The following is an 11,557-nucleotide window of genomic DNA, read 5'->3' on the forward strand; positions in this document are numbered from 1 at the left end:
TGTTCTCTTGTGCTCATACTCTCCTAAATTAGACTACTGTTTAATCCTGTTTAATCCTAACAGAAACCTTAGCTGGTAAAATCTGAAGAGCGGGGCTTTCCCCCGTACAGAAGTATGGAAACATCCTTTCAGTAAGTCTGTGTTTATAAGTGTGGATGTGTTTGTTTCTCACAGTATCAGTAAAGGATACTTGTCCTTCGTCACAGTCCAGCACCACTCTGATCCTCTGGATCTTTAAATAATATTGTGAAGGTGGGTATTTACCATGACGGGAGCATACATACCAGAATCCATCTGTGTTGGATGCTGTGACTACTTCCTTTCTTATGACAGATTCTCTGGCCACTCCAATCATCCAGTTGTCATTGTCTCCAACATCCACCTCCCAGCAGTGATGTCCTGAGGTAAACCCCTCAGAGCCCAGGATGATTAAGTGTTTCTCAAACCTTTCTGGGTTTTTGGGAAGGTCCTGCCTCCCTCCAAACCTTTCTGGGTTTTTGGGAAGGTCCTGCAGTGTTTGGGTCCATAACCACCGGAGTGTATCGTATAATCCCCTGCATCTTCTCCCAGACTCTGAATTTTAGGTTGCCTAGGTGTTTGGCCACATCTATCAGCGCTCATGATACCTCTGGATCTTTAGGTGTGTTCTGTGCTCTTTCATATATTGTCTTAAAGCTCTGCAGGAATATCAGGTCATTAGCTTCCAACTTCTCCTCTATGTACTTGATGGTGTCTGACAGAGATGACATCACTTTACTCAGTCCTTCAATCCTCTCCTCCATTCCTCTATTCTTCTCCTCCTCTTCCTCCTTCAGCCTGGCTAGCCTGGCCTCCTCCTCTCTCAGGAACTGCTGCAGCTTCTCATACTCCTCCTTTATCTGTCTCTCTGTCTGCTGAGCCTGGGTCTTGATGTGATCAACCATCTTTTCACTTGTATATTTGTCTTCAGTGTAAGAGTCCAATTTCACCTGCAACACCTCCAGTGAGGTATTTATCTCCTCCTGTTGGAGACACAACCAAAGACAAATCAGGGTCATGATACAATGTTGTTGTTTTTTTACTATGGGGCATACAGTGGGGGAAAAAAGTATTTAGTCAGCCACCAATTGTGCAAGTTCTCCCACTTAAAAAGATGAGAGAGGCCTGTAATGTTCATCATAGGTACACGTCAACTATGACAGACAAAATGAGAAAAAAAAATCCAGAAAATCACATTGTAGGATTTTTTATGAATTTATTTGCTAATTATGGTGGAAAATAAGTATTTGGTCACCTACAAACAAGCAAGATTTCTGGCTCTCACAGACCTGTAACTTATTTTTTAAGAGGCTCCTCTGTCCTCCACTCGTTACCTGTATTAATGGCACCTGTTTGAACTTGTTATCAGTATAAAAGACACCTGTCCACAACCTCAAACAGTCACACTCCAAACTCCACTATGGCCAAGACCAAAGAGCTGTCAAAGGACACCAGAAACAAAATTGTAGACCTGCACCAGGCTGGGAAGACTGAATCTGCAATAGGTAAGCAGCTTGGTTTGAAGAAATCAACTGTGGGAGCAATTATTTGTCATGATTTAACTGGATTAGAACCCAAATGCAGACAAGTACACCAAGCCAGAGAAGGTTTAACAGGTTTATTTACAATGTTCAAAAAGTCCAGGTTTCCAATAATAGGGGAAGAGCAAGTCCAGGTTACAGGGAGGGTAACCGATCCAGGTCAGGGCAGGTGTGGTACCGTAATGTCCTAGTGTCCGTGGTGAGTCCAAAAGGGAGGTCCGGTAGTGGGGAGCAGGATGGTGGTGGCAGGAGTGAAGCGGAGGCAGAAGTCAGGTTCCCATAATCTGTGGCACAGGAGAAAAGTAAATAGAACAGGCCAAAAACACAAAGATCGAAAACAAACAGGTTGAGTCGGCAGCGAGACTAACATGGTCGTCTTGACTATGATCTGACGATGAGTGGAAAGTTTGACCGGGTCTTAAAGGCTGAGGTGATTATGGTGAATGAGCTGCAGCTGGAACCCTGACTCCCGCACACCAGACTTCACTCCTGCAATCAAGGACAGACAGAGGGGAGGGGGAGAGCAGAGAGAGAGCTACCTAGCAGCAGTAGGCCTAACAGTACCCCCCCCCCTCTACGGACGCCACCTGGCGACCGACAGGGTTTATCAGGATGTAACCTATGAAACTCACGGACCAGAGCAGGATCCACAATGAAGCTCCTGGGCACCCAGGAACGTTCCTCAGGACCATAACCCTCCCAATCCACCAGGTACTGGAAACCACGACCCCGGCGGCGAACATCCAGAAGTCGCCGGACAGTGTAGACCGGACCCCCACCCACGATCCTGGGCGGAGGAGGGGGACGAGAGGGCGGGCACAGAGGGCTAACCGACACAGGCTTAATCTGGGAAACATGAAAGGTGGAATGAACCCGTAGGGAGGCAGGAAGCTGTAGCTTAACCGCGCAGGGGTTAACAATAGACAGTATCTTGAACGGTCCTATAAAACGAGGCGCCATCTTCTTAGACTCCACTTTCAACGGAAGGTCACGTGACTTAAGCCATACCTCTTGACCAGGAGAGTAACCGGGAGCCTGGGACCGGTGATGGTTGGCTTGCCTCTGCATGTACGCCGAAGCTCGGGACAGAGCTACCCTGGCCTTCCTCCAGACCTTGAAGCAGCGGCGCATGTGGGACTGCACCGAGGGTACCGCCAGTTCCCTCTCTTGAGAAGGGAACAGGGGAGGTTGATAACCCAGAGCACACAGAAAGGGAGACAAACCAGAGGAAGCGTTAGTCAAGGTGTTATGAGCATATTCCACCCAGGGGAGCATGGAGCTCCACGACCCAGGGTTAGACCCTGTGACACAGCGGAGAGCGGTCTCCATCTCCTGGTTCGCTCTCTCGGCTTGCCCGTTGGTCTGGGGGTGATATCCAGAGGACAGGCTGGATGTAATGCCCAAAGCTTTACAGAAAGCCTTCCAAACCTGGGAGACAAACTGGGGACCCCTGTCAGAGACAATATCCGTGGGTAGACCATGAGAGCGGAACACATGTTCAACCAAAATATCAGCCGTTTCTCTGGCAGTGGGCAGTTTAGGTAGGGCCAAAAAATGAGCAAACTTAGAAAAACGATCAATAACAGTAAGAATGACAGTCTTTCCAGACGAGGGGGGAAGTCCAGTGACAAAATCCAAGGCAATGTGGGACCAGGGCCGTCTTAGATGACCAGCGCTGGCCTGGGTGGAGTTCTTACTACGTGCACATACCGTACAAGCAGCAATGAAGGCTCGAGTGTCCGCCTCCATCCTGGGCCACCAGAACTTCCGTCGCACAAAGTCAAGGGTCCGAGTAACTCCAGGGTGACAGGTGAGGGGAGACGAGTGAGCCCACTGAAGTACCTGGGAGCGAACAGACTCAGGGACAAACAACCGGTTAGGAGGACCGCTCCCAGGGTCAGCTTGATGATGTTGAGCCTGTCTAACAATCCCTTCGATGTCACATGTAATGGCCGCAATACTGCAGGTAGGAGGCAAGATGGGTTCAGGGTTACTACCAGTATCAACAGCAGAAAAAACACGAGACAGGGCGTCAGGTTTGACGTTGCGTGACCCAGGACGGTAAGACAGAGAAAAATTGAATCTACCAAAAAATTGTGCCCACCTGGCTTGACGGGGGTTGAGCTGCTTCGCTGACTGGATGTATGCCAGATTCTTATGATCCGTCCAAACGATGAAGGGTTGTTCCGCCCCCTCCAGCCAATGCCGCCACTCTTCGAGAGCCAGCTTCACGGCGAGCAGTTCACGATTGCCAACATCATAATTCCTCTCTGCCTGAGAAAGTTTCCGTGAAAGGAAAGCACAGGGATGCAGTTTGTTATCTTCGGGTGAACGTTGTGACAACACCGCACCTACCCCAGTGTCGGATGCATCCACCTCCACGACAAACTGGCGGTCGGGGTCCGGCTGCATCAGAATGGGAGCCGAGGCGAAGCGATGTTTCAGTTCTTCAAACGCTGCTTCGGCCCCTTCATTCCAAGCGAACGGTCGTGCGATGGAGGTGAGAGCGGTGAGTGGCGCCGCAATGCGGCTGTAGTCCTTGATGAACCTCCTGTAGAAGTTCGCAAACCCCAGGAATCGTTGAAGTTGTTTGCGGGTGGAGGGGGCTGGCCAGTCCGTGACAGCAGAGATCTTAGCTGGGTCCATCCGCAACTCCCCCTGAGCTATTATGTAACCCAAAAAAGAGGTCTCAGACACATGAAATTCACATTTCTCCATCTTCACAAACAGTTTGTTCTCCAACAACCTTTGCAACACCTGGCGCACATGCAGTTCGTGTTCCTGGGAGGACTCTGAAAAAATCAGGATATCATCCAGATAGACAAAAACAAACCGATTCAACATGTCCCGAAGGACATCATTGACTAGTGCCTGAAAAACGGCAGGGGCATTGGACAACCCAAAAGGCATAACCAGGTACTCAAAATGTCCCAAAGGTGTGTTGAAGGCAGTCTTCCATTCATCACCTTTACGAATGCGCACCAGGTGATACGCATTTCGTAGATCCAGTTTAGTGAAGATAGTTGCACCATGAAGGAGGGGAAAAGCAGAGTTAATTAAAGGCAGAGAATATTTGTTCTTAATGGTGATGTTGTTAAGTCCACGGAAATCAATACAGGGTCTGAGGGTCTTATCCTTCTTAGCAACAAAAAAGAATCCCGCTCCTACAGGTGACGAGGAAGGACGAATAATACCTGACGCCAAGGAGTCCCGAATGTAGTTCTCCATAGCCTCCGTCTCTGGGCGGGAGAGATTGTACAGGCGACTGCTGGGGAGAGGGGCTCCTGGCTGGCGGTCAATGGCGCAGTCGTAAGGCCGGTGAGGAGGAAGAGAAGTAGCTCTGTGTTTGCAGAAAACGGATGCCAGGTCATGATACACGTCAGGGACAGCAGAAAGATCAATGGACTCCAGTGGAGGTTGAGGCACAGTGCTGGCAGGGGTCTGAGCAGAACACAAACAATTCACATGACAAAATGTGCTCCATGAAACAATTCTACCGGTCACCCAATCAATGTGTGGATTGTGTCTTATGAGCCAGGGGATACCAAGGACCAGGGGGGTCTGTGGGCAGTCAATTATATGGAATTGAATGTTCTCCTGATGATTACCCGACACTCTGAGACAAACAGGAACAGTCTGATGAGTAATACGGGTCAACAATTGTCCATTTAGACCCTTAGCCTGCAGCGGACAGTCTGGAGCCTGGAGCAGAATGCGGGGAGAAGAGGAAGAATCCGCTGCTCGGCTCACCAAAACTTCTCCCAATAATGATGAGCCGGCCCTTTTCCCGGACGAACTGGGCAGGAAGGAACGAAATGACCAGCTTCTCCACAATACAGACAGACCCGAGCCTGAATACGACGTGCACGCTCCTCTGAGGACAACCGTGCACGACCCACCTCCATGGCTTCGGGTTCAGTGCTCCTCGTATCGACTCGGAAAGACTCGGCTTTCTCCGTAGGGAAGATGCGGGAAGGAGTTTGTTGACGACAGACCAGTTGCTTGGAACTAACACTCCTCTCCCGGCGGCGCTCCCGAATCCGATTATCCAACCTGATTGTGAGTGAAATAAGATTATCCAGCGTAGGCGATACATCATATGACACCAACTCATCTTTTAAAGTCTCAGACAAAGCATTGATGAACACTCCTTGTAATGCCTCGTCATTCCAACCGCTCACTGCCGCTAACGTCCGAAACTCCACTGCCATCTCCGCCACACTGCGAACCCCCTGCCGAAGAGACAACAACCGTTTCGCAGCCTCCTTGCCCCATACGGGGTGGTCAAAAACCTTCCTCATCTTAGTGGAGAAGGCCACGTAAGCGTTGCAAATGTCCGACTGACTCTCCCAGACCGCCGATCCCCAGGCACGAGCGGAACCGCTAGTAGAGTTGATAAGGTAGGCAATACGGGCTCTTTCTGAGGCGTAGGTGAGGGGCTGTTGTTCAAACACTAACGAGCATTGAGTCAAAAATTCACCACAGGTTCCCATGTTCCCATCATAGCGCTCTGGAGCAGGAACAAAAGGCTCTCTGATCTGGGCTGGAGGGCCAGGAAAAACAGGTGGAGCAGGAGAAGGGGCAGTTTGTATGCCATGCCCGAGGGTTGCATTATTAACTTGGGTAGTAAGGACAGACACCTGATTGGTGAGTAATTGAACCTGATTAAACAGCACCTGACTGTTCTCAGCAATAGTCTTAAACAGGGTATCATGTTGGCCAAGTAAAATGTCCTGATTGGCTATAGCAGTCCGAATTTGAGTGCACTCTGGGGTGGTATCCGAGCTACTGTCTGCTGGGTTCATGTTGGTCAGATCATACTGTCATGATTTAACTGGATTAGAACCCAAATGCAGACAAGTACACCAAGCCAGAGAAGGTTTAACAGGTTTATTTACAATGTTCAAAAAGTCCAGGTTTCCAATAATAGGGGAAGAGCAAGTCCAGGTTACAGGGAGGGTAACCGATCCAGGTCAGGGCAGGTGTGGTACCGTAATGTCCTAGTGTCCGTGGTGAGTCCAAAAGGGAGGTCCGGTAGTGGGGAGCAGGATGGTGGTGGCAGGAGTGAAGCAGAGGCAGAAGTCAGGTTCCCATAATCTGTGGCACAGGAGAAAAGTAAATAGAACAGGCCAAAAACACAAAGATCGAAAACAAACAGGTTGAGTCGGCAGCGAGACTAACATGGTCGTCTTGACTATGATCTGACGATGAGTGGAAAGTTTGACCGGATCTTAAAGGCTGAGGTGATTATGGTGAATGAGCTGCAGCTGGAACCCTGACTCCCGCACACCAGACTTCACTCCTGCAATCAAGGACAGACAGAGGGGAGGGGGAGAGCAGAGAGAGAGCTACCTAGCAGCAGTAGGCCTAACATTATTAGGAAATGGAAGACATACAAGACCACTGATAATCTCCCTCGATCTGCGGCTCCACGCAAGATCTCACCCCGTGGGGTCAAAATGATCACAAGAACGGTGAGCAAAAATCCCAGAACCAAACGGGGGGACCTAGTGAATGACCTGCAGAGAGCTGGGACCAAAGTAACAAAGCCTACCATCAGTAACACACTACGCCGCCAGTGACTCAAATCCTGCAGTGTCAGACGTGTCCCCCTGCTTAAGGTGTCCAGGCCCGTCTGAAGTTTGCTAGAGTGCATTTGGATGATCCAGAAGAGGATTGGGAGAATGTCATATGGTCAGATGAAACCAAAATATAATTTTTTGGTAAAAACTCAACTCGTCGTGTTTGGAGGACAAAGAATGCTGAGTTGCATCCTAAGAACACCATACCTACTGTGAAGCATGGGGGTGGAAACATCATGCTTTGGGGCTGTTTTTCTGCAAAGGGACCAGGACGACTGATCCGTGTAAAGGAAAGAATGAATGGGGCCATGTATCGTGAGATTTTGAGTGAAAACCTCCTTCCATCAGCAAGGGCATTGAAGATGAAACGTGGCTGGGTCTTTCAGCATGACAATGATCCCAAACACACCGCCCGGGCAACGAAGGAGTGGCTTCGTAAGAAGCATTTCAAGGTCCTGGAGTGGCCTAGCCAGTCTCCAGATCTCAACCCCATAGAAAATCTTTGGAGGGAGTTGAAAGTCCGTGTTGCCCAGCGACAGCCCCAAAACATCACTGCTCTAGAGGAGATCTGCATGGAGGAATGGGCCAAAATAACAGCAACAGTGTGTGAAAACCTTGTGAAGACTTACAGAAAACGTTTGACCTGTGTCATTGCCAACAAAGGGTATATAACAAAGTATTGAGAAACTTTTGTTATTGACCAAATACTTATTTTCCACCATAATTTGCAAATAAATTCATAAAAAATCCTACAATGTGATTTTCTGGATTTTTTTTCTCATTTTGTCTGTCATTGTTGACGTGTACCTATGATGAAAATTACAGGCCTCTCTCATCTTTTAAAGTGGGAGAACTTGCACAATTGGTGGCTGACTAAATACTTTTTTTCCCCACTGTATCTTATTAATGGATTTTTAATTTTTTAATGTTTTACAAGTCATGGCAAATTGTATAGAATGAGCAGGATATGAGCTCCAAAAAGGAGCTCATTTTTTATTTATTTCACCTTTATTTAACCAGGTAAGCCAGTTGAGAACAGGTTCTCATTTACAACTGCGACCTGGCCAAGATAAAGCAAAGTAGTGCAATAAAAACAACACAGAGTTACATATGGGGTAAAAAAAAACATAAAGTCAGAAATACAACAGAAAATATATATACAGTGTGTGCAAATGTAGCAAGTTATGGAGGTAAGGCAATAAATAGGCTATAGTGCAGAATAATTACAATAGTATTAACACTGGAATGCTAGATGTGCAAGAGATTATGTGCAAATAGAGATACTGGGGTGCAAAAGAGCAAAATAAATAACAATATAGGGATGAGGTAGTTGGGTGGGCTAATTTCAGATGGGCTGTGTACAGGTGCAGTGATCGGTAAGGTGCTCTGACAACTGATGCTTAAAGTTATTGAGGGAGATAAGAGTCTCCAGCTTCAGAGATTTTTGCAATTCGTTCCAGTCATTGGCAGCAGAGAACTGGAAGGAATGGCGGCCAAAGGAGGTGTTGGCTTTGGGAATGACCAGAGAGATATACCTGCTGGAGCGCAGACTACGGGTGGGTGCTGCTATGGTGACCAATGAGCTAAGATAAGGCGGGGATTTGCCTAGCAGTGATTTATAGATGTCCTGGAGCCAGTGGGTTTGACGACGAACATGTAGTGAGGACCAGCCAACAAGAGCGTACAGGTCACAGTGGTGGGTAGTGTATGGGGCTTTGGAGACAAAACGGATGGCACTGTGATAGACTACATCCAATTTGCTGAGTAGAGTGTTGGAGGCTATTTTGTAAATGACATCGCCGATGTCAAGGATCGGTAGGATAGTCAGTTTTACGAGGGCATGTTTGGCAGCATGAGTGAAGGAGGCTTTGTTGCGAAATAGGAAGCCGATTCTAGATTTAACTTTGGATTGGAGATTCTTTATGTGAGTCTGGAAGTTGAGTTTACAGTCTAACCAGACACCTAGATATTTGTAGTTGTCCACATACTCTAGGTCAGACCCGTCGAGAGTAGTGATTCTAGTCGGGTGGGCGGGTGCTAGCAGCGTTCGATTGAAAAGCATGCATTTAGTTTTACTAGTGTTTAAGAGCAGTTGAAGGCTACTGAAGGATTGTTGTATGGCATTGAAGCTCGTTTGGAGGTTTGTTAACACAGTGTCCAATGAAGGGCCAGATGTATACAAAATGGTGTCGTCTGCGTAGAGGTGGATCTGAGAGTCACCAGCAGCAAGAGCGACATCATTGATATACACGGAGAAAAGTGTCGGCCCAAGAATTGAACCCTGTGGCACCCCCATAGAGACTGCCATAGGTCCAGACAACAGGCCCTCCGATTTGACACACTGAACTCTATCTGAGAAGTAGTTGGTGAACCAGGCGAGGCAGTCATTTGAGAAACCAAGGCTATTTAGTCTGCCAATAAGAATGCGGTGGTTGACAGAGTCGAAAGCCTTGGCCAGGTCGATGAAGACGGCTGCACAGTACTGTCTATTATCAATCGCGGTTATAATATCGTTTAGGACCTTGAGCGTGGCTGAAGTGCACCCGTGACCAGCTCGGAAACCGGATTGCATAGCGGAGAAGGTACGGTGGTATTTAAAGATAAAGTAGACTTACCTTTTTCTCTTTTGCAGCCTTTGTTATAGAACAGAAACTATGATCAGTATGATCTGACACACACTTTATACAAATCAGCTCTTCCTCCTTCACACAGAACAGACTGAGTTCCTGAGTGTTGAGGACACACATTCTGTTCTCCCTGCAGGAGCTCTGTCTGTTGGCTCCTCTCAGACTCCTCTCCCTCTCCTTCTGCAGAAACTCACAGGCGTTAAATAGGGCCAATGACTGGGGAGGATGGTCTCTAGAGGACATCTGTCTACAGACAGGACAGTTCTGGGACCCTCCTGAACTCCAGGCCTCCTCCAGGCAGGCCTTACAGAAGCTGTGGCCACAGGAAAGAATGACAGGTTCCTTGAAGATGTCACAGCACACAGGACACGACAGGGCCTCTTCTAGGGGAGAGAGATTGCTGGTCGCCATCGCTGTTTCAAAGCTGTGTGCCGTGGTGTGAGTGTATGTGTGCGTATCAAAAGCTGTGTCAGAGCAACTCCCTCGAACAATAGACTATAACTCTCACTTTCACAAAAATGAAACAAGTTTGACTTTAGAAATTAAAAAATTTAAATAAAAGCTAAACAAAAGCAACACAAATCTACACAGATTCCTTTCAGCAGATTTACCTAATGCAGGTATTAGAGACAATATGTAATCTTTCAGAGAGGACTGGGAAGGTATGACTAAGATGGCATTCAAGCATTTTCCATTTTATTTTGCTAAGATAACACTACTATAACATAATATTTTGCTCTTAGACAGTAGAGCTCATAGAGTTTAGGACAGATACATCATTCATTGTTTTATGATCGAGAAGTAGAAAACGGGCCTATGGGAATTGGTTTTGACTAGTTAGCAGCTAGGGTATTTGTAAATATACTGTAGCTAGCTGAGCTTGTTTATGCAGAATCACCTTGCCTATTTCAAGGCTAACATGCTTACTTATGAATTCTTATAATCTTATGAATCTTTCCTTATCTAACAAAACCAGGCTAGCTTTTATTAACTTAGCTATATGTATGGGACCTCATGCATGGATGTGTTACCTATGAATGATAAAACGTGTGTCGACATTTGCATGTTATGGATAGTGAGATAGGCCGTGGACAGTAAGGCATTTTATGGAGTGGATCACCACAGATAAAGGCTTTCCATAAAAGGTCAAAAGGCTAGTAGGAAATATTTAAGTGAATATGCAGCTCACACCATTGAAATTCTACACTGTGATAAAAGGTAGGGATGTAATGACCAGTGAGGAGCACTGACACATCTGAATTTCTACTGCTTGAGTGGCAGCAACTGTTCCAAGAAGAGGTAACTTGGTGGTAAGGGTTGTTTCATGATCCTGCTGTCCACTCTCCATCCCTGCTGTCCCCTCTCCATCCCTGCTGGCCACTCTTCAAGTGATGCCAGTTGTAACATGACCATCAGTGTTATGTCATCCTTTAAACAGAATGAAATGTATGCATTGTGATGTGATTATAATCAAAGCAGTAGTTGTATACTTTTGTTACATTCAGTGAAGTTGAATCCTTATGGGTAGTTAAACCAATCAGATCCCAAGCTAGCCAACACTACCGCAAACCGGACTCTGCTAACTATCTAGCTAGCTATCCCTCAACTAATACCAGCATTATGTTTTTCCTCTAAAGTTTTGCCCAGAGTTAGAAAGAGCTATAAAGTTCTGCCATGTGAGTATAAAAGTTTGAAAATAAATGTCTAGTTTCAACTATACTGAACAAAAATCAAAATGCAACATGTAAAGTGTTGGTCCCATGTTTCATGAGCTGAAATAAAAGATCCC

The 11,557-nt window shown here is 46.9% G+C and overlaps 1 pseudogene across 1 annotated transcript; it reads right to left on the minus strand.

Moving 5' to 3' along the window:
• Window positions 1–440: 440 nt before the first annotated feature.
• On the minus strand, window positions 441–10,179 carry LOC311107232 (E3 ubiquitin-protein ligase TRIM35-like; annotated as a pseudogene). The gene is made up of 2 exons: window positions 9,757–10,179; window positions 441–1,001 (listed from the first exon to the last, which is right to left on the minus strand). The product of its transcript is annotated as an E3 ubiquitin-protein ligase TRIM35-like (transcript).
• Between the last annotated feature and the right edge of the window lie 1,378 nt (window positions 10,180–11,557).

This window comes from Coregonus lavaretus, assembly GCF_964263955.1.
Source record: "Coregonus lavaretus genome assembly, chromosome: 32".
In the NCBI taxonomy this organism is placed as follows: Eukaryota; Metazoa; Chordata; class Actinopteri; order Salmoniformes; family Salmonidae; genus Coregonus; species Coregonus lavaretus.